The sequence below is a fragment of the Leptodactylus fuscus genome, chromosome 4 (genome assembly GCF_031893055.1).
Source record: "Leptodactylus fuscus isolate aLepFus1 chromosome 4, aLepFus1.hap2, whole genome shotgun sequence".
Lineage (NCBI taxonomy): Eukaryota > Metazoa > Chordata > Amphibia > Anura > Leptodactylidae > Leptodactylus > Leptodactylus fuscus.
The window spans coordinates 68,861,605-68,883,299 of record NC_134268.1 but is presented as its reverse complement, the minus strand read 5'-3'; positions in this window follow the sequence as shown (position 1 = coordinate 68,883,299).

Genomic DNA, 21,695 nt, shown 5'->3' with positions numbered 1-21,695 from the left:
CAACGGAGGCATCGAAAAAAAATCTGAAAAAGTAATTGGCTGGCTAAATCAAGTGACCTCCAATTTATACAAATGGTGGATTTAACATTCGGTTAATTTGAGACTATGAACTATGTGACTGTGAGACAGGGATAGATGTACTGGCAGGGTTAGCTAAGGATTATCTTGATTTAGGTGGGAATGTTACTCACACAGCTCTTTGGGGCTCTATCTCGTCGGGATCCCTGTCAGCTTGCGATATGCGGGAGCTGACTTTTTCCTATAGGAATGCATTGACCAACATTGAATGGCCGAATGCCATACAGAGTACAGCATTCGGCCAATCAACACTGGTTCTGCTGGAGGAGGCGGAGTCTAAGATCAGTCCACAGCAGTCTCCATTCTGGTCCGATCTCAGATGTATCAGTGTTGAGCGCACAGCTCTGCTGCACCTGCGATGTAGCTGAGCTGGCCAAGCGCTGAGCTCTGCTACACCTGAGATGTAGCAGAGCTGAGTGTGCGCTGAGCTCTACTACAGCCAGAGATGTAGCAGAGCTGAGTGTGCGCTGAACTCTGCTACATCCGAGATGTAGCAGAACTCAGCGCACCCTCAGCTCTACATTTTGCAGAAAAAAAATCCACAGTGGATACATTGACATTTCAAAAAGCGTTGCATTATTGTAAATCGCTGTATGTCAGTTATACCTATGGAAACGCTGGTGTTTTTCATATAGGTATAATACAGACAGAAAGTCTGCAGAGGAAAATTCTGCAGACATTCTGTGAAAAACGTTGCAGAAAAAAACGGGATGCATTTCCACCACAGTCATTTCTAGAGCTTTTTTCGCTTTCTACATGGGGCCTTAGCCAAATGGTGGCTTTTCACTCCAGGATGAAGTGAGGGACTGAGGAGTTTATCACATCACTGACAGGTGCCAATGTATTATGGCTTTTTCTAGCAGGAAGATGGCGCGGGACCTATCTTGATTGACATCAGCATTGGTGCTCACTGGCATAGGCAAATGGTAGGGTGAGACCTGAACTCATTAGCTCATGTCCTGGGGGGGGGGGGATAGCTGTGAATACTGTGATTTCTTTATTGTTTTCCAAAGATATTACACATTCAATACATGCTTCTCTTAGTATATTAAACATGATAGTATTTTCTAATATACTTTATTTATTCATTTCTTTCCTTGGGTTGGAAGGTTCAAGGTTTACATTGATATAGAATTATAATCTTCTCTATTCCTGTATAAAGAACCAAGTACTTGTGTGCCCATCATGACATGATCAGGGAGGCTTCTCATCCTCTGCAGTAAATGTTATAACTTTATATACATAAAATAAGTTTGAATTGGAATACCCATTTAAACACTTGAAATGTCTAAATATTACAATATAATAAATAAACTAATATATATATATATATATATATATATATATATATATATATATATATACAGTATATATATATATTCCCCCACATACACACAAAGCTTCTACAATATAGTACATTTTATGCACAATGTGTAGAGTGATATTTTACATTTCCACCATTAAGATGACTACATTTACCATTCTAGTTCTTGGTTTTGTGCTTCCTAAAGGGATTTCCCACATTGAGCAGTAATGTTACGAATCGTTTTTGTATAAGTTCCGTTGCCTTAATTGTCCCTGTCACTTGAGAACACTTTATTAGGGGTGACAGCCTGAGCCAAACCATGCCCTGGCTGGAAGCTGACTGACACTTCATGACAGCAGGCTCCGCTGCCTGTATATAAGCCCTTGTCACTTACACTTCTCTATGCCCCTTGACATCCCAAAAGAAACAATCACTTTGCTAGTTGGCCAAACTGGAGACTGCTCCGACACATTGCAGATAAGAAAGACTGGCAGGCTAAAGAGTTCTTATGGTGCCAAGTCAACTCATAATATCAGAGCGACTTCTATAATCCATTTATTTTAAGAACCATTGCTAGTCTTCTCAAGACTGCGCTCTTGAAATGTAAAAATCCAGTAAGTACTGTGTTCTATTCCTAGATCAGACCTTTATCTGATGGTCAAACAGATACTGTATCCCTGAACTCCCAGATATATCTCCATAGATAATATAATAGCTCTGTCTTACATTTCATATAACTTTGTAAGGAGAAATGAAAAGAGAATCTGTCATCACTCCTAACATTTCAGTGTTGGTAAATCCTTGTGCTCAATTATGAAATAACCTTTCTGGATCATTGTTTTCAGAACATAATAATATTGTGCCATTCTTCTGTTAGGGTACATTCACATAGTATAATTGGGCGCAGTTGCAAAATGACATGGTTTGGCTGCGGCATTTTACAATCCGTGCAAAGTGATCAAATCCCATCCACACATTACAGAAAAATATGTGCAGCGGAAAAGCTGCAATTTCCAAAACCATTGCATTTTTGGAAATCGTAGCAAGTCAGTTATACCTATGGAAATGGTGGCAGTTTCAGTATAGGCATAATTATGGTATGATGTTGAGAAAGAAACTGATGCTGGCGAATAGACATCAGCGCCTTTTTACAGATGTAAGGAACAATGGTAGCATGGATGGGCAAAAAAAGAAGAAGCAAGTTGGTCCTGATCTCGCATACCCTAACAAGATGAGGGGGCGTCAGTTCAGAGTTGCTCAGCTGAAGGAAGACTTTTCCTCTGACAACCAGAGTTTCTGGAATATTTTCTGTACCATGTGCCATGCCAGAAAGACAGCAGATTATGAAATTATAAATGACTCAAGAACCGGTGAAGAGAAGTGAGTTGGGGATCTTGTAGAAGTGACTTCAGGCTGGTAAGGGTGGACTACATCTGAATGGAGAGGATCCATCTGGTAGAATATTTATACAGATTTAGTGGGCACCATAGGATGGATAAAGAACCTAAGAAAAATGAAAGTATAGAATAAAAGGAGTATAAAATAAAGATTAAAAAATTACCAAAAAATCTTTAACCGACATACTGGCTAATGCAAGGAGCCTTAGATTTATGTATTAGGCAAAATATGATATAATGGGACTAACTGAGACATGCCTAAATAACAGATGACAGGGAGGTTGCAGTTTGTAAAAGCTGGAAAGGTGACAGTTTTAGCTTTACATCTCGTTCCAAGTCCGTCCACACTATGGGATGAAATATGTGAAGGAAATAGATGGAGGAAAGAAAATTTTGCTATACAACTATTAACATAACAAAATCCATTGAAAATCCTCTACTAGGGCTAATAGATGGGGCAACAAATGACATTTAATATGAGAAACTATAAATTATGAACTGAAACCTGTGTAACTTCATAGAAGAAACAGGTCTGGAAATGACTAAAGCTAACAATGACCCTTCACAACTGGTACAGGACCCATCTAAAGTAAGGGCTCTTTCATTCTTTCATCGGTATTCAGTATTGGCATCGGCATTATGGATCATATTCAGAAGCTAAGCTAATTGATGTGTTTAACCCAATACATTGCTTTATCTATCTTGCTCAGTTTGCTCTCTCCTCAATGCTTACAGCTGGTTGCCTAGGTTAGAGACCTGCTCACAGGTCAGAATGATGACTTACTCCCTGCTCCAGAGCTCACACAGTCTCTTGTTTTCCTCTTTCTGCTACTGCTTTCAGGGTTTGAGCTCCGATAATGACAAGATGTTTCTTGAGCAGTATTTCTGTTATTTGTATGAATCTAGAGATACCTGTGTGTTTACGACAAGCATATGCTCCAGGTTATAATGGACTGAAAACTAGGAAGTGGAGGTAGAGAGGAGACAAGAGGGAAGCTGAAATCCTGAGATAAGAAAAGCCCTTTAATGTAATCCCTGACCTGACAGAATAACAATTATGATTAGGGGACATGTAGGAAATAGGGACCATAACATATTACGTTACCGCTTACTGTAGGATGTTTTCTTGAAACACTGAGAGTAGGTATGAAAATAAACGAAATTATTTTTAAAAAAAAACTGATCAAGAGATCAAAATTAACAAAGAGAGTACAAATCCTAAAATGCTATCTATCTATCTATCTATCTATCTATCTATCTGATTAAAAGTGAATGTGTTGGCCCTTTGAAATGGGTGAAATCAAACCATTTAAAGATCAGCACCAAGATGCCCCCCACACCAATAACCATATAGGAGACATAAATAAGGCCAATAACATTCCATAGTGACCCAGGACTGATGAAGCAATGATCAGGATTAGGCTAAGTATGTAACATCTCTGCCTGTTCGGGCCTCTGCGCCACCCTCTGCTCGCATGCTGCGGCGCCGGAGGCGTGTGCAGTTTGACAATCCGCTTAAGGTTTTTAGTTGCACTGTGTGAACACGGCTCTAGTCCTTAATTGGATTTGCACCACACCCGTCTTCTGCCAAGGTTGCCTCTGTTCATTAAGTGGTTAATCTGTCTTGCCTGTGATTGACAGCTTTCTTCCTGTCAGGTTCTGGGCGGGTTCTTCCTTCCCTATTTAGTCTTGGATCACAGTCACACTGGTGCCAGTTATTGCCCTAGCTTTCTGGTTTTTCTTGCTGTTATATTACTTGTACTCTAATCCTTGACCTCTGGCTTTCCTACTGACTATTCTCTTGACTCCGATTTGGCACTGCATCGCTCTCTTGTTACCGAACCCTGGCTACCTGACCTCCCTTTGTTGTTGTACGTCTTGTCTGCGTTTTGTGTTTCACGTATTCAGGGAGGGATTGTCTTCGTGGTTGTCGCCTATTACTTAGGATAGGGTCTGGCAATAGGAAGGGCAAGCGGGGGGCTTCAGTTTAGGGCTCACTGTCCCTTGTGCCCCTCCCTCCAGGGTTCACCAGCAGCTTCTGGGGAATTATCATCTGGCTATTCCCTAACAAAGTATCCCTAAAGTGCACCAGAGGACGGCAAAGCCTGCAAGTGTTCCAACTCTCCCATTTACTCACCACTGGAGATGAGCGAGTAGTACTCGATCGAGTAGGTATTCGATCGGATAATACGGTATTCGAAATACTCGTACTCGATCGAGTACCACTTGCTATTCGAATGGAAAAATTTGATGCAGAACCAGCGTTGATTGGCCGAATGCTATACAGTCAGCCAATCAACGCTGGTTTTTCTCCTACCTTTAGAAGTCTTCTCCGCACAGCGTCCCCGCGGCGTCTTCCGGCTCTGAATTCACTCTGCCAGGCTTCGGGCCTGGGCAGAGCTGACTGCGCATGCCTGTGCTACAAGAAAATGACCGCTTTGACTGTAAGCGGCCATTTTCTTGTAGTGCGGGCATGCACAGTTGGCTCTGCCCAGGCCCGATGCCTGGCAGAGTGAATTCAGAGCCGGAAGACGCCGCGTGGACGCTGCACGCAGAAGAGTTCCCGGAGAATCCAGCCTGACTCTCACTCGTGGACTTGGTAAGTTCAATTTGATCGAATGTTGCCTACCCCTGAAACGAGCATTTTCCCCCCCATAGAGTATAATAGGATTTAATATTCGATTCGAGTAGTCGAATATTGAGGGGCTACTCGAAACGAATATCGAGTATTTAACTACTCGCTCATCTCTACTCACCACCTCTTCAGCCATGATAGACATCCATAGGCCCTGAATCACAGATGTCTGTATGGAAATCTTGTGCGGTACGGTTTTCCATGACACAACCAAATTTAAGGGCTGAAAGTTTCATATTGATGCTTGTTCATATGTATCATAAGTCTAATAAATAAATAAATGGAGAGCTAATAAACAATTTTTTTCTTATACAACCTTGCAAGATTTATATTCACACACCATTTAACCGATTCACATAGTGTAGATTCCAGTCGATTGTATGCTGTAAACAGCTCACTAGCCATGGTAACAAACAGAATTTGGCATCATTTATAAAACTACTAGAGAACATGCAAACATCTCCAAATATGTTTATTGCTAAATCCTATTACATGCCCTATGCTCACAATGTGTAACACAAGGAAAAGCTAATATGCCTCTTAGTTATTAAGCCATCATGTCCTTAAGAGTGTTAGAAAACACGTATGATATCATAAATAACAATAAGTGATAGCTGTAAAATGATATGTTAGTCTTCTGTAGACAATGAAGGAGAAATAATATCCATTGCTACAAGGAATCCGTGATTATAAATACACGTCATGTAGATATTAGCTAGAGATAATAACAACACTCACATACAACTTACTGCAGAATAATAGTCAAGGCTAGGGTTGAGCCGATCTTGACTTTTCACGATCGATTTTAAAATCCGATTTCCGATCATTTTTCATTCGAACCCGATCTCGATCCCAATTCCAATCCCAATGTAAGTCAATGGGATTTTTTAATTAATCGGAGATCGGATTTTAAAAGCAATCCTATTCACTATACAGCATGGAATCTAACAATTGTTAGTATCCACGCTGTGTAGTGAATCACTAAAGTAGTCAGAGGATTTTTTTTTTTAATCCTCTGGCTACTTAGTCCCCCCTGGTGTCCACTTACCTCCAGAGATGGCTGGTCCGGTGCCTTCCTTCTTCTTTGCTTCGCTGCAGCTCCATGCTGCTCCCTGCCCCCTCCCTGCCAGGTTAGGAGAGTGTGGGCGGGTCATGAGAGTGTGGGCGGGTACTGGGAGGGGAGATGTCACGTCTCCCCGCCCTGTACCCGCCCACACTCTCCAAAGCCACAAGCCCCGCCCCGCTTTAAACACTAACCTGGGAGGCGGGGCAGCGAGGCAAGAAGAAGCACCGGAGCAGCCATCTCTAGAGGTAAGTAGCTGCTAGAGATGTTTAGTTTAGCCTCCCATTCCAATGAATGGAGGCAGCCGGCGCGAAGGGGGTTAAGGCTGTGTGCCGGCTGCTTCCATTCATTCCTATGGAACTGCAGCGGAGCCTTCACACTGAGTATACAGTGTATACTCAGTGTGAAGGCTAAGCAATGCATTGTGGGAAAAGATCACCGATCTCGATCCCACATAAAAAGATTGTGTTCGGAATTCCGATGGCGATCGTGAAATTTTCTCGATCGCCGATCGGAATGCAATCTTTTCCAAACATGATCGCTCAACCCTAGTCAAGGCCCAAAATGCAAAACCAAGGTGACAGATATGTTTGGGGACTGCTTATAAAGGGATTCATATCTAAATATGTTATGTTATAAGACACATCCTATCCTATCCTGTCCTATCCTACTATATTATAAATGTGAAAGTTTGGTTTTGGATAAAATTTAGCACAAAGATAGTTTGTAACCTCAATCAACACATAGGCTACTTTTTATCCCGGTAAATGACATGGTTTCACGACTGTTGTGAATTTACATTCGTATACTCAGTGGCGTAACTAGGAATGGCGGGGCCCCGTGGCGAACCTTTGACATGGGGTCCCCCTCCAAAGACCCTGACCAACCGCCCCTTTTCCCCCACGTTCCTGCAGGCACTATTATGCCCCATAGTGGCCCCTGTACACAGTATTGTACCCTATAGTGGCCCCTGTACACAGTATTATACCCTATAGTGGCCCCTGCACACAGTATTATGCCCCATAGCGGCCCCTGTAGCACAGTATTATGTACTGTAATAACCCCTTCATCCAATGGCGTAACTAGGAATGGCGGGGCCCCGTGGTGAACTTTTGACATGCCCCCCCCCTTCCCCTGACCGAAGACTTCGACCGACCCCCTCCTACGCATTCCTGCACGCTCTATTATGCTCCATAGTGGTCCCTCCACACAGTATCATACTCCATAGTGGACCCTGCACACAGTATTATGTCCCATAGTGGCCCCTGCACACAGTATTAACCCCCATAGCGGCCCCTGCACACAGTATTATGTCCCTTAGTGGCCCCTGAACACAGTATTATGTCCCTTAGTGGCCCCTGAGCACAGTATTATCTCCAATAGTGGCCCCTGCACACAGTATTACCCCCCATAGTGGTTCCTGCACACAGTATTATGTGCCACTGTGGACATCCATAAACAATTATTATACTCTGGGGTCTTTTCAGTCTGAGTCCATTGTGTACAAACATCTGCATATTATCTGATCTGCTCCAGTGCTGGTACACTGGAAAACCCTTTAATCCAAATTAGCAGTTTGCCAATTTTAAACATGCCAGGAAAAAGAAAATCTAATTTGTCACAAAATTCTAAAACCATGAGCGCTATGAAGGAGCCAGAAGTCACAGACATCTCTTCAAGCGGAGCTGAGGAGGATTGAGCAAGCCAGGCATCAAGCGGCTCTTAGAGCAGCCGAAACGCCGGATCAGGCGAACCATTAACGGCAGCAATTTGCTTAATATAGGTGGATCATCAACACCAACAACACACAGATGAAGTCGCGGGCAGAGGCTAGTATGCCATAACATAATGATTTATGGAACCTCTGCTGATCCTGAGAATAAATGAACTGAGGACCCTTCAGAACGTCTTCTGGACAGACTGAAAGATGTTGTGCTATTATGGACACTTATCGCCTATCTATAGGACAGGGAATACTCCTCTGATCATTGGCACTCCAATTATTAAACTTTCGTTCCCCCATCTTCCTGATTACTGGGGGACTTGGCAATGTATGGTATTAATGTTTTGGTTGTCTTTATGTGACTGGGGCTGTGTTGTAGATACTTGCACAGCAAGCGCATGGCATCTTATCTGGCAACAATGATCAATGGTCAAGATTAATACTAGTTATAGTCCACACATGGGCACCAATGTACATGTATTTAAATATCCCTGTATTTGAGTTAAAATGAACTATATACTCAGTCTGTTTCATTTTTGGGATATGTCCAGCTGAGATCACTGTAAAGGAAATCTATTATATCAAATCTTAAGGAAACAACCATCAGAACAATGATCAAAGTGCTTTCCATGTGAAAATGAATGTGGGATACATAAAAGCTAAAACTGATACATCAGAAAAGATTCCCACACCAAAGCTTTCAGCGCAGATCAATAGATATCAAACACTTTAAATAGAGACATTTAATAGAAATCTGGTTTTCCCACAGTTTGTAGCAATGTTATATGACACTCTGCTCACTTTCTAACACACGATTAGGGGGATTTCCCATCTTTTAATGATGTCATTATGTTAGGATACTTTATGACCAGTCAAGGTCTGACCTCGGGACCACAAACTGGTCCGAAGAATAAAATGGATGGTGCTGATGTAGCATCACCTGGTCACCCTCTATACAGGGAAGTATTGGAGCCCCATTCAAGTCAATGAGACCAGCTGCAAATCCCTGCACTGTCGGGTAGCAGGGAAAACTTAGAAGGGATGTAGATCAGATCTTCAGATAAGTGAAGGTCCCACAGGTCCTTCATAAACATAAAGTGGTGGCATGTTCTAGCCAATAGGACAGAAAAGCCTTTTAAAATGATGAACAAAGATATTCAAGAAAATATTACATTTTATAACGTGTGACTACAGATTGGAATCACTGAAATATAATTAAAGTTCTTGTTCACACAGTCATTAGAGTTATCATTTTTACAAGATCTATGACAGATATGAGAAATCTGCTTTGATATGTTTTGTAAGGAATACTGATAGATTCCATTGTCAAATGTCAAGTGTGGACAAAGCTTTAGTGTATGAAAAGAACCTTTTATAAATATACTTTTTATTACACTGATAATGTCTAGAGATGAGCGAGTAGTGTTCGATCGAGTAGGTGTTCGATCGAATACTACGGTATTCAAAATACTCGTACTCGATTGAACACTACTAGCTGTTCAAAGTTTAAGGTTCGTTGCAGAACCAGCGTTGATTGGTAGAATGCTATACATTCTGCCAATCAACACTGGTTCTTCTCTTACCTTTAGAAGACTTCTCCGTGCAGCGTCCCCGCGGCGTCTTCCGGCTGGAATTCACTCTGCCTAGGCATCCGGCCTAGGCAGAGCCGACTGCGCATGCGCGGACATGCCCTCGCATGCGCAGTCGGCTCTGCTCAGGCGTCGGGCCGGGCAGAGCTGACTGCGCATGCACAGTCGGCTCTGCCTAGGCCCCGATGCCTAGGCAGAGTGAATTCCAGCTGGAAGACGCCGCGGGGGCGCTGCGCCGGGAGAAGACTTCAAGGAGAATCCAGCCCGACCGTCACTCATGGACTTGATAAGTATAATTTTATCGGATTTTGCGTACCCCTGAAATGAGCATTTCCCCCCATAGACTATAATGGGGTTCGAAATCCATTCGAACAGTCAAACAGTGTGCGGTTGTTCGAATCGGATTTCGAACCTCGGACATTTTAGTGTTCGTTCATCTCTAATAATGTCATATAAACCTGCATTCTCTATGCAATACCAACATATTGGTACCCCTATAGCGGCAATAAAATGGTGCTGCATGGTACACGTATGCATGCACAAACCCAAACATTCCACCCCCATTCATACACTATCTATTGACATGTACCCTACTCCCATATGTATGCCCACCAACTACACACATGGCCACTCACATACACGCAACTATTAAACACAAGGATGATCACATTAGGATACTCTCACTACATAGTAGTCCAATCACACACATGTAAGCACATATAATAGCCTGTTTTATCCAAGGAGCCTTGGAGCTGGAGTTCTAGGTTTATACCTAGCCAAGGACAACATCTGTATGGACTTTGTATGTTCATACTGACATACTGATAGGGAATTTAGATTCTGAGCCCTACTTGGAACACTGAGTGATGACAATATCTGTAAAACACTGTGGGATATGTTGGCGCTCTATAAGCATGCAAATGAAATAAATAATGGTTGACCAATTTTTCTATGTTTTAGAAATATGGCACCCATTCTTTAGAACATAATTTCAAGACTTTTCAATGCATTAATTCATGAACAATGGACACAAAAGCATGTTTTCTTTTCACAGACCGGTGGGCTGTCAGCAGAACCTGACATTTTTATATATGCATTGAATTCAATCACATTCAATTCAATCATAAACCTAGGTCACAGAGCAGGCAACCATCAAATGCCATAAGATACTGATGCTGAGCAGTGATAGATACCCAACCTACCCCCCACAGCTGTACCATACAAATATATTTTTATTTTTTATTTATTTATTTAACTGTATGCAACTTATATATTCATGAATTTACTTAATCTTAATCTTACTGATCACTGATATTAACCTACTATATACTGAGCATAGCAAAGCATTATAGTCTGGCAATGCAAACAGACAATCTGTTATGTCCCTGGTATTCACTCATGGCAGGCCTGAAGGCCTTTTGTGAGACCCCCTGCCATGACAATCATCAGCACTCCGTATCCCATGAGCCCACTCTTGTTAACTCATTAGATGCCACTGTTAGGATTGACTGCAGCACCTAAAAGGTTAAATGGGTGCAATCAGTCTTATCACTGACTTTAGTCATTACAGCTGCCGGTCACTGCTGGGCTCCCATGTGCAACCCTACAGATGTAACTGAACATACAGGTGCCTTATCTAACTCTACTTCTGGACGGACAGAGACATTCAAGTGTGGGAAATGTTTTTTTAAAAAAAGCTTTAAAAAAGGAAATTTTATTTGCCATATTCTGACACCTATTTATCTACGGTATGATGATTTTTTTTTTTTTGTGAAGCAAACTAATTTTTATAGATGTCATTTTGGGGTATGTCTTTTTGAATCACATTCAAAATTGACCAAAACCATACATACAGGCATGTACTGTATATCTCACTTTTTTTTAAAGACATTTTTAAAAAGTTGTAAAGTCAGTTATGATTTTTTTTTATGTTTATTCCTTTTGTTAGATAAGGGAAAGGGGGGAATTGAACATTTCACTTTTTAAAATTTTTAATCTTTTTAAAACTATTTTTAGCTTTCATATTAGCCCCCACTGTGCCTGGATAAACAATGAAGGTGCTGGATCACTCCGGGGGGCTGTTAGTTCTGAAGATAGACGTCCATTCTAAGGGTAGGAAGTCCATATATACTCCCGGAAAACCCCTTTCAACTATTTTAGCTTTGCCAAAAAATGTTTTGCAAGATTTCCAGTACAACAGATGTTTTCACATGTACTTAACAAAAAAGGCTTGCACTGACACAGATGTGAGGCCGTCGCAATTGTGAAAATTCGGATTTTTGAAAAGAGTATTTCTTAAAAAGGTTGGCGATTCCTGGTAAAGAAACAATTGTATTGAGAAAAATGCTTCGGATTCTGATCTATGGATCCCAAAGGAACCTGATGACTGTAAAGAAAGAAGGATTTGATAAATTAAATGTTTCTGTTACAAAACAGTGAAGTCATCCCTAATATTACATTTCCTGTTCTCACTGAGTTATCTCCTTAACTAAACACTCATTTTAACAATATGGAGTTCTAAAAGCAAAACATCTTTTATATAATATGTCATACACAATATTCTTTAGGCTATAAGATGTATTTTTGAGCAGGAAAAATATATTTTATTATCTTTTTAATTAGGAGAGCCCCCTAACTGATTCCTTAAAGGGGTTGTCCACTTTCAAACCAATATTGAGAGATAAATGTTATTGTTTATATGATATAAAGTTATACAATTTCTCCAATATATTTTTTGGATCACTTCCTCCAATTTTCTACATCTTTGCTTACTTTCATTCATTCTGCTGAAAATCAGTCATGTGATACACAGTAAACGGCCATGTGATATACAGTCCATGGTTATGTGACGTACACAGGTGCACGGCTTGTTATAGCCGCAGCACAGTAATCAGACATCTGCCTGGTAACGAACTGTGCACCTGTGTGGGGATCACATGACCAAAGACTGTACATCACATGACCATGAAAGATTTGTAAAAACTGTTGGCCCTTGGTCACTTCTTGCACCACCTCTTTATACATTCAAAAAAGGTAAAAAAAAAAAAAGTTTCAAGAGTGATAAAATATTAATTATTTTTATTACTATAAACCTGTCTTTAAATATAGTGTGCCTCACTATTGCACTATGGTACTTTAATAATTTCTTGAATGATGCAAAGGAAAGCTGAAACCAAATTTATAAATAAATAAATAAATTAAAAAATTAAAAAATCACATGAGTTATACTCATTTACCTGTGATTCCTTGGTTAATGGAGCCGCCATTGACACCTCTTCTTGATCTGTGCTCTGCGTGCAGGGTCCACACTTAAGACGTCTGAGTGTCGGTGCAGCAGGCGCGATGCTATGACGTCATAATGCCGGCCTGTGCCGAGAACAGACATGTTCTTGTACACGTGGCTTGTGGTTTACAAGGCAGGATGGGTTTTAACTAGATCAGTGTCTGCAGACACTGATCTAGTTAATAGTAAAGATTTAATGGCGGTCCTGGGATGGGCCCCACAGAGTCAGTGGTCCTGGGACAGCCACCCCCATCTGCCTCCCCCTTCACTAGCTACACATTTAAATCAATTGCATGACTTGTTTGCAGATCAGTTTCACTCAAGTGAATAGGGCTGAGCTACAATAAAAGAACAGACACCATACAATGTTTAGTGCTGTACTTGGTATTCAGTGAATAGGCTGCAATACTTGTCCAAATGCTTCAGCTGCATCAAACTGGTTGTTGGGGGTGATGGGTATTGGACCCCCTGAGGGGCGACACAAGTGGTAGTAGGGGCGGCATAGTATAAGGAGAAAACCCCTAGAAAACCCTTTTAATGATAACATGACACCTAATGAAACTATAATGATATTGCTGAAATGGAATGTTACTTAAATGCCCAGATGTCTGGTTTCATGGTTGACTTCTACAAGTAACAAAAAGTGGACAAGTATATGACTCATTGAAATTTGCATTGCAAAGAAGATAAATCATGAAATACATGTCAGGAACCCTTTTCAGCACATTTCCATGCTCGATCACCTTAAAACACTGGCTGCTACATTGTACTGTATGTGTGACCTTCAGGAACCTGATAACGTAAATGGGCTGCTGTTCCATACAAAATAGTTAAACATTAGCCAATATACTAATATACCTCTATTAGCAGAACAAATACCTGAATTGTATCAAAGGGAGACAATGGGAAAGAAAACCTTAGAAATTGTATTATCTCATTTTATATTGTACGCGACCTTGAAATAGTCAACATTTTGTACACTGGAGAGTATTCATTTGTATGTGGTCCCTTATCTTTGAGGGCTAGCTATAAGAGTGTAGAACATTTCTAAACAGTCACTATGTTAACAAAAGCTCCATGTACAGACCTACTGTATGTGACCCATAGGGGCTTTACCACTGTGTAATGTTTAATGTGGCTTTACATGGATTATCTACTTTAAATGAATCACTGTTTAGCTAAACCATAAACATTAAGATTTTTGTTAATTCAAAATATTTGATGGTTTTAACAACAATTGTAAAATCTGTAAACGAGCAAATAAATTTTCAGTTTTCCACCATGAACGTGCTCCATTAGTCAGGGCGCTTGCTGTATAGTGCCTGCATTAAACATCATTATTCTGTTCGGGAAGTCTGCTTGGGGACCCCCTGAAAGGAATACTGAAACATTGACAAGTGGTGAGCAATGAAAACACATGGACTCCATAGACTATAATGAGGTCTGTGTGTTTTCCGCGCGGTGAACTTCATGAAATTCTTTCCTCTCCACATGACTCGTGCGGACACTGCACGGAAAACACACAAACCCCATTTCAGTCTATGGGGTCCGTGTGCTACCATTGCTCACCACTTATCAATGCAGATTCCCTGAGCGGAATACCTAACGCAGATGTGAACCAGGCCTAGGTAATGACAATCTAATGTCCTGATTGGTAACCAGTAGATACAACCATGAACACAGGAACTTTCTAGGTTTTGGCACTTGTCAGAAACACAGCCATGATTTCCTTATTGTGCACAGACAAGTTATCAGGCAGGGAAATTACATGCATAAGAAGGTAACCCAGCCAACATTAAAGAAGTCATGGAAGGGTTTCTGACAAGGGTTCAGAAGGGGTTTGAGAACAAACAATCATATTTATATTTTGAGTGGTCAATGGGGATCATATTAAAGAAAAAAAACAAGAAAAATATAATTAAAAAAAAAATCTGGAAATTGCAGATGTGAGAATTTGTGAATATTATAGCATGAAACTAAACACACTAGTATAATACTATCTAAATTGAGGCTGTTTAGTGGTGAGATGCATTGGAACCAGTGTATAGGGCCATGGCTGAGGGATACAATGTCACTGGGCTAGGCAAATCACATTTGAAAAAGAAGTCAATGAGAGGGCACAAAGAGTCTGGCATACAGTTAACTCTTGTTCATACTCAGCTGTTCTTATGCTGCTTACCATTGTTACACCCGCAGTTTTCATTTCTTTTTTTTTCTGCAACATACCGTATTACTACATCTCTGTGCAGGACATCCACATTAACAGCATGGAGAGAAGACAGAAGTCATAGTAGGCTTTTCTGATCTTACAGGACAGAATCCATCCTATGGCTATTTAGACAGAGCTTCAAAGGAGTTGTCCCACTGTCACAACTTATTACCTATACACCACTGGAACCTCAGCCATCCCATGTACTACATTTGAGTAGAGCAATGTCAGGGCTTGTGTTTTGTTGCTCCTTCAAAGTCTGTGGAGTGATGAAGAGAACCAAGTGTTGTATAAGGTGAGACTCCCAGCCATCAAACCGTATCCCTTTAATTGAACAACCCCTTTAAAGCCCATTTATACTAAAGAATATAGTCTGAAGTACAAGTATCGGATGGCTATTTACTATCAAAGTAGTAGTGAAGAGTTTTATCAATAGAAGACATCAATGATGCATAGAGACCGTAAGATCAGTGAACTAGGTTGGCAATTGTATTATAAATGTGTATTTATTTACATGGCCACAGATTTTTAGGGATGTGCAATCAATTTAGGTCAATGCTAAATGACGGATTCATATTTACACTGGGCTCTTATCATTATGACCATACTGAAACATTGTCATGAGATATATCCAGTGTAAATGGACAATTACATATTTAGGGATGGTCCAGAACTTGAATGGGACAGAGCTTACAGTGAGTTCCCTGACCACGTAGATAGATGTGCTAGATCACTGTGGTCTATGCAGTGGATTGTCTGGGTTATTGGCTGGCCAATAATCTATTGATGACCTTTCCAAAGGATACATCATAAATTGTGACAACCCCTTTAACTTAAAACCCTAGTTAGTCCTTTACAGTGGTTAGACCTTATTTGCATAATACCAGGCTTAGGGCGACGGCTATATCTGCACAACTATCCCTAGAAACTGTCAGTCTAGTCCAGGGCTTTGGCTGCCACTCCATACGACATATACAGTATAGGCAGTGATTTTAATGAGAGGCGGCAGCAATGCTACTGGTCTTCACCTTAGTTAGAGGAATAAAATGTTGCCTTTTCCGTGAACTTTTTCCAGGGAAAACTGATTAGTATCCTGCGGGGTCTGGGCTGCTATTGAAGAATGATTCGTATTATTAATATTTGTCTATTTAACCTCTTTTCTTCCAGGACTACATGAAACGCCTCTGTCCTTGCTGACACTGAACTGAGCCGGCAAATCAGTCTACAGGGGATCCCTTCCGTCTATATAAATACAAGCAAATGCCAGTGAGACGCATGGCCCCGCCAATGTATGTCCTCAGCTTGACAGGACCTGGTCAATGTCCCACTGCTGAGGGTCGTGGTAATTTACGTCCACTCTGTGTACTTTAACTTATCTGCACTGGAGCTGGCTGCTCTCTTTCAGTCAGTCTGTCTCCTTGCAGGCTGTGAGACTTTCCTGACTGAGGGACTAAGTGGGAACTGGCTGCTTTACTCCTGCCAAGTTCCCTAGCCTCACCAATAACAACAAACACAAGTGAGCAGCCAGCGAGCCCATTCCAAGGCTCAGCAGACACTGTACTCAAATTCATGTGCGCGCTTCATCTTTTCCCCAAAGTTCATGCCTCATTTGGGTTCTATTGACGGAGGAAAGGGCTAATTGGTAATTGCTCTGGATGGATTTTTTCGTGTCACTTTCTTACATATGTAGTGTCACTTACAATGCTGAGCGCTGCCAGTGCTGACTACATATTGCTTTGTGGCGTATTCTCCCACAATCCCTCAGGGAAGCATTAATTCACCACTCTCAAGTACACACAGATTTGTGTAACAACATAACTGCAACATGTTGTAATCTGCTTTCTTTCTCCCCACTTAATGTCATCATTTATTACTCGCTTTTCATCTTTCTTCCAAGTAAATCAACGATTAAACATATAAACAATAACATGATATGGTTGTTTTACTAAATTGTCATAGACACCAAGAAGTACCTGCTGTCTGTATAGCAGACCATTGCCAGAGATGGAACCATTAGCTGCGGTAATATTTATTGGATAGACTGCGGAATGTGGCTCAAAGATGAGAAATCTGCAATATAATAATAACAAGATAATCAATTATATAAAAATTATAATACAGTTACATGTATTTATAGTATAAGAACCCAATGGAGGGAATAATAATAATAATAATAATACATTTTATTTATATACCGCCAACATATTCCGCAGCGCTGTACAATTTATAGGCTTCAGATACAGACATACATAACAAAGAACGTCATTTCACACAATGGGACTGAGGGCCCTGCTCAAAAGAGCTTACAATCTATGAGGTAGAGAGGGTGACACAAGAGGTAGCAGGGGCGGCATTGCTTATACAGTGTTCAGACAATTTTGTGCATTAGGAATTGTGATAGGCTTGTCTGAAAAGATGCGTCTTTAGTTTGCGTTTGAAACTGTAGAAGTTGGGAGTTAATCTGATTGTCCGGGGTAGAGCATTCCAGAGAAGTGGTGCAGCTCGGGAGAAGTCTTGTATACGAGCATGGGAGGTTCTGATAATAGAGGATGTAAGTGTTAGGCCATTGAGTGAGCGGAGAGCACGGGTTGGGCGGTAGACAGAGATGAGGGAAGAAATGTAGGGAGGTGCGGCATTATGGAGAGCCTTGTGGATGAGAGTAATAACTTTATATTTTATTCTATAATGAATAGGCAGCCAATGTAGCGACTGGCACAGACCGGAGGCATCGCTGTAGCGTCTAGCCTGATAGATGAGCCTGGCCGCTGCATTCAGAATAGATTGTAGAGGAGAGAGTTTAGTGAGGGGAAGACCGATTAGTAAGGAATTACAGTAGTCAAGGCAAGAATGAATCAGAGAGACAATAAGTGTCTTTAGTGTATCTCTGGTAAGGAAAGGGCGTATACTGGAGATGTTTTTGAGGTGGAGGTGACATGAACGTGCGAGTGATTCAATATGAGGGGTGAAGGAAAGGTCTGCGTCAAATATGACCCCAAGGCAGCGGGCATGCTGCCTAGGAGTTATAGTAAGGCCTGAGACTGCAATGGATATATCAGGGACAGATCTGTTAGATGGTGGAAACAGTAGTAGTTCAGTCTTAGAGAGATTTAGTTTCAGATAGAGCGAGGACATGATATTAGAGACAGCAGAGAGACAGTCACTGGTGTTCTGAATGAGTGCAGGGGTGATGTCACGGGAAGATGTGTATAATTGGGTGTCATCAGCATAAAGATGGTACCTGAAGCCAAATCTGGCGATGGTTTGTCCAATGGGGGCTGTGTAGAGAGAAAAGAGCAGGGGGCCGAGGACCGAGCCCTGAGGAACCCCAACAGCAAGGGAAAGAGGAGAGGAAACAGAGCCCGCAAATGATACACTGAAAGTGCGGCCTGAGAGATAAGAGGAGAACCAGGAGAGCGCAGTGTCATTGAGGCCAACTGAGCGGAGCATAGTGAGGAGAAGTTGATGGTCAACAGTGTCAAAAGCTGCAGAGAGGTCCAGAAGAATAAGAAGAGAGAAGTCACCATTGGATTTAGCCTTTAGTAGATCATTAGAGACTTTTGTGAGAGCTGTTTCAGTAGAGTGCAGAGCGCGGAAACCAGATTGTAAGGGGTCAAGCAGAGAGTTAGCAGAGAGATAACGGATTAACCGAGAATAAACCAGGCGTTCCAAAAGTTTAGAGATGAAGGGGAGGTTAGAGACGGGTCGATAGTTAGCAGCACAGGATGGGTCCAGGGAGGGTTTTTTCAGTAGCGGGATTATAACAGCATGCTTGAAGGAGGATGGGAAGATTCCAGAAGAGAGAGAGAGGTTAAATATTTTAGTAAGGTAAGTAGTGACAGCAGGGGACAGAGATTGGAGAAGGTGTGAGGGGAAGGGGTCACTACTGCAGGTTGTGGGGCGAGATGAAGAAAGTAGCTGGGAAACTTCCTCTTCTGTGACAGGTTCAAAAGATGAGAATGGACAGTCTAAAGTGCGGCTGGTGAGGGGATCAGTACTATCGTAGGTGTGGGAGTCAATGCCACCTGGGGCTTGGGCAGTAATTTCCTGACGGATCTTATCAATTTTATCATGGAAATACATGGCCAGGGCATCAGCACTAAGGTCTGTGAATGGCGTCTGCACCTTGGGTGTGAGTAAGGAGTGAAAGGTTTCAAAAAGCCTTTTAGGGTTGCTGGAGAGAGAAGAGATGAGGGCGGTGAAATAGTCTTGTTTGGCAAGGTAAAGGGCAGAGCTATATGTTTTAAGCATAAACTTGAAGTGGAGGAAATCTGCAGGTGAGCGTAATTTTCTCCAGAGACGTTCGGCACACCTAGAGCAGCGCTGAAGAAATCGTGTCTGTGGTGTGTGCCAGGGCTGATGCCTCCTATGTGGGACTTTACGAGTGGAGGGGGGAGCAACCTCATCCAATGCATTTTTGAGGGTATCATTATAGTGACTGGTGGCCAGATTGGGACAGGAGATTGAAGAGATGGGGGACAGGGAGGACTGTAGAGTATCTGAGAGGTGCTGGGTGTCAATAGCACGCAAGTTCCTATATGTGTGATGGGTAGGGGCGTCTTGTGAAGGGGAGAGAGCACTGATGGTGAGAGATATTTATATTCACGTTCTGGACACGTCTTAATCAAGTCCCTAGCTGGCATGAGATGACAACTGAACTATAAAGGGGCTCTTTCACTAGATAAACGGGTTATGAGCTGAAGATATGCCTGAATAGCCTTTAAAAAGGCTATTCAGGTGCTGCTATTAGTTTGTAAACAGACCCTCCCCCTGTTTTTGTTTCTTGCCTCGGAAATCGATATGCAAATGAGCTGGATCGTGTAGGTGGGCGTTCCGTGCACCCTTTAGCATCCTAGCTTCTGGATGCCCACCACTCTTCCTTGTGCCTCCACGCTCTCCTCCTGCTTCTTCACCATCTCCATTGTTGGCGGTTTCTATTGAAATAACGTGTGTGCGCAGTAGCGCTCCCTCTGGCATTTTCATGAATTATTGTACATTTTTCAGGCCAAGGCATCATTACCCCTGCCTTGGTCTTTGCCCAGACCCACTTTCTTAAAAACTGGAGAGTGGGACACACAATGAACAACATGGAACATTCTTGGTGCAAAAAAAGACTAGGCACCAAAGACGTGTCACGCCACATGTGGAGTAGATGGGTTAGTAAATTCTCCCTAAGACATCTGGCAGTCCAGCACTGGACATCTGTCCTGCTTGATCTGTTCAAATCAAAGGTAGACAATGTACCATACTGTATACTTCATCACTTTGTAGTTGGCATTAGAGAAGTGAGAAGCATTAAACCTCAAACTACTGACATAAAACTGAATTCATGTATAAACCCAATGGACACAAACATGTGAATAAGTCTTTACTGAAGAACTCCTTCAATTGTATTTTTCACTCCAACATTATAACCATAGAAGCTCACTTACACCAATCTAATGTACTTTCTGGGATTATGGAAAATACAACATTAATCTATACATGATCAAAGCATCTATGTGATGTAGCATTCCTCTATTCATGATGGAAGGTCTCCATGTTGTCCTTTGTTGTAGTTACAACTATCACAGCCATTGCCGCCCATCTGATTGACTCCTATACATACCTAAGTAATAAGAAATAATAAGCCATGTTCATGAAGCGACTGGGAATTAGTCATCCTAAACTGAAATTTAGTGTTGATCTGAAGCAAACAGAACTTCAACAGTCTAGATTTGTGATATGATCAGATAGAAACTGCAGGCGTGATTTCCTATGTAGTGCCACACCTATGTGTCTGGAGGCCCTGATACATGTGGCCTGACTTCTTGGGAGCTATCCTAATTTCTTTATAAAATGATATTGCTTTGCCAATAGCTTTTATCTCAAACATTTGCACACGGATATTTCCTATTTTACTTTGTATTTCCCAAGACAAATTACAGGATATACATTCCATTCATTTTTATGCATTTTCATATTTTATATTCTTTATAATATCCTGATGCTCATGTAAATGATCATTGTAAAGAAACTGCCAATGAACTTTGGGCCAATTCCTCAACCTCTTGTTTGCTAACAATGCAGTTCCTCTGGCTAGGAGACCTACATAACCCAACAGCAAAGAGGATAGGACCAACCAGGATGGGACATCCTCATAAGGACCTATAGCAGCCTAGTTATATAGTTATTTCAGTTAAAAAGAGACCTATGTCCATCAAGTTCAACCATGGGATGGGAAAGGGCATGATGACAGTTTATACATTTCCATAACCATAAAAAAGCATCTAATCCATTTCTGAAGTTGTCAACTGTGTCTGCTTTGACCAGGTCCTGGGGTAGGCTATTCCACAGATTCATAGTTCTTAGGCCGGGTTCACACGGAGTATTCTGGCTCGTCATTTGGTACGTAGATGCCGCGGGATGATTTGCG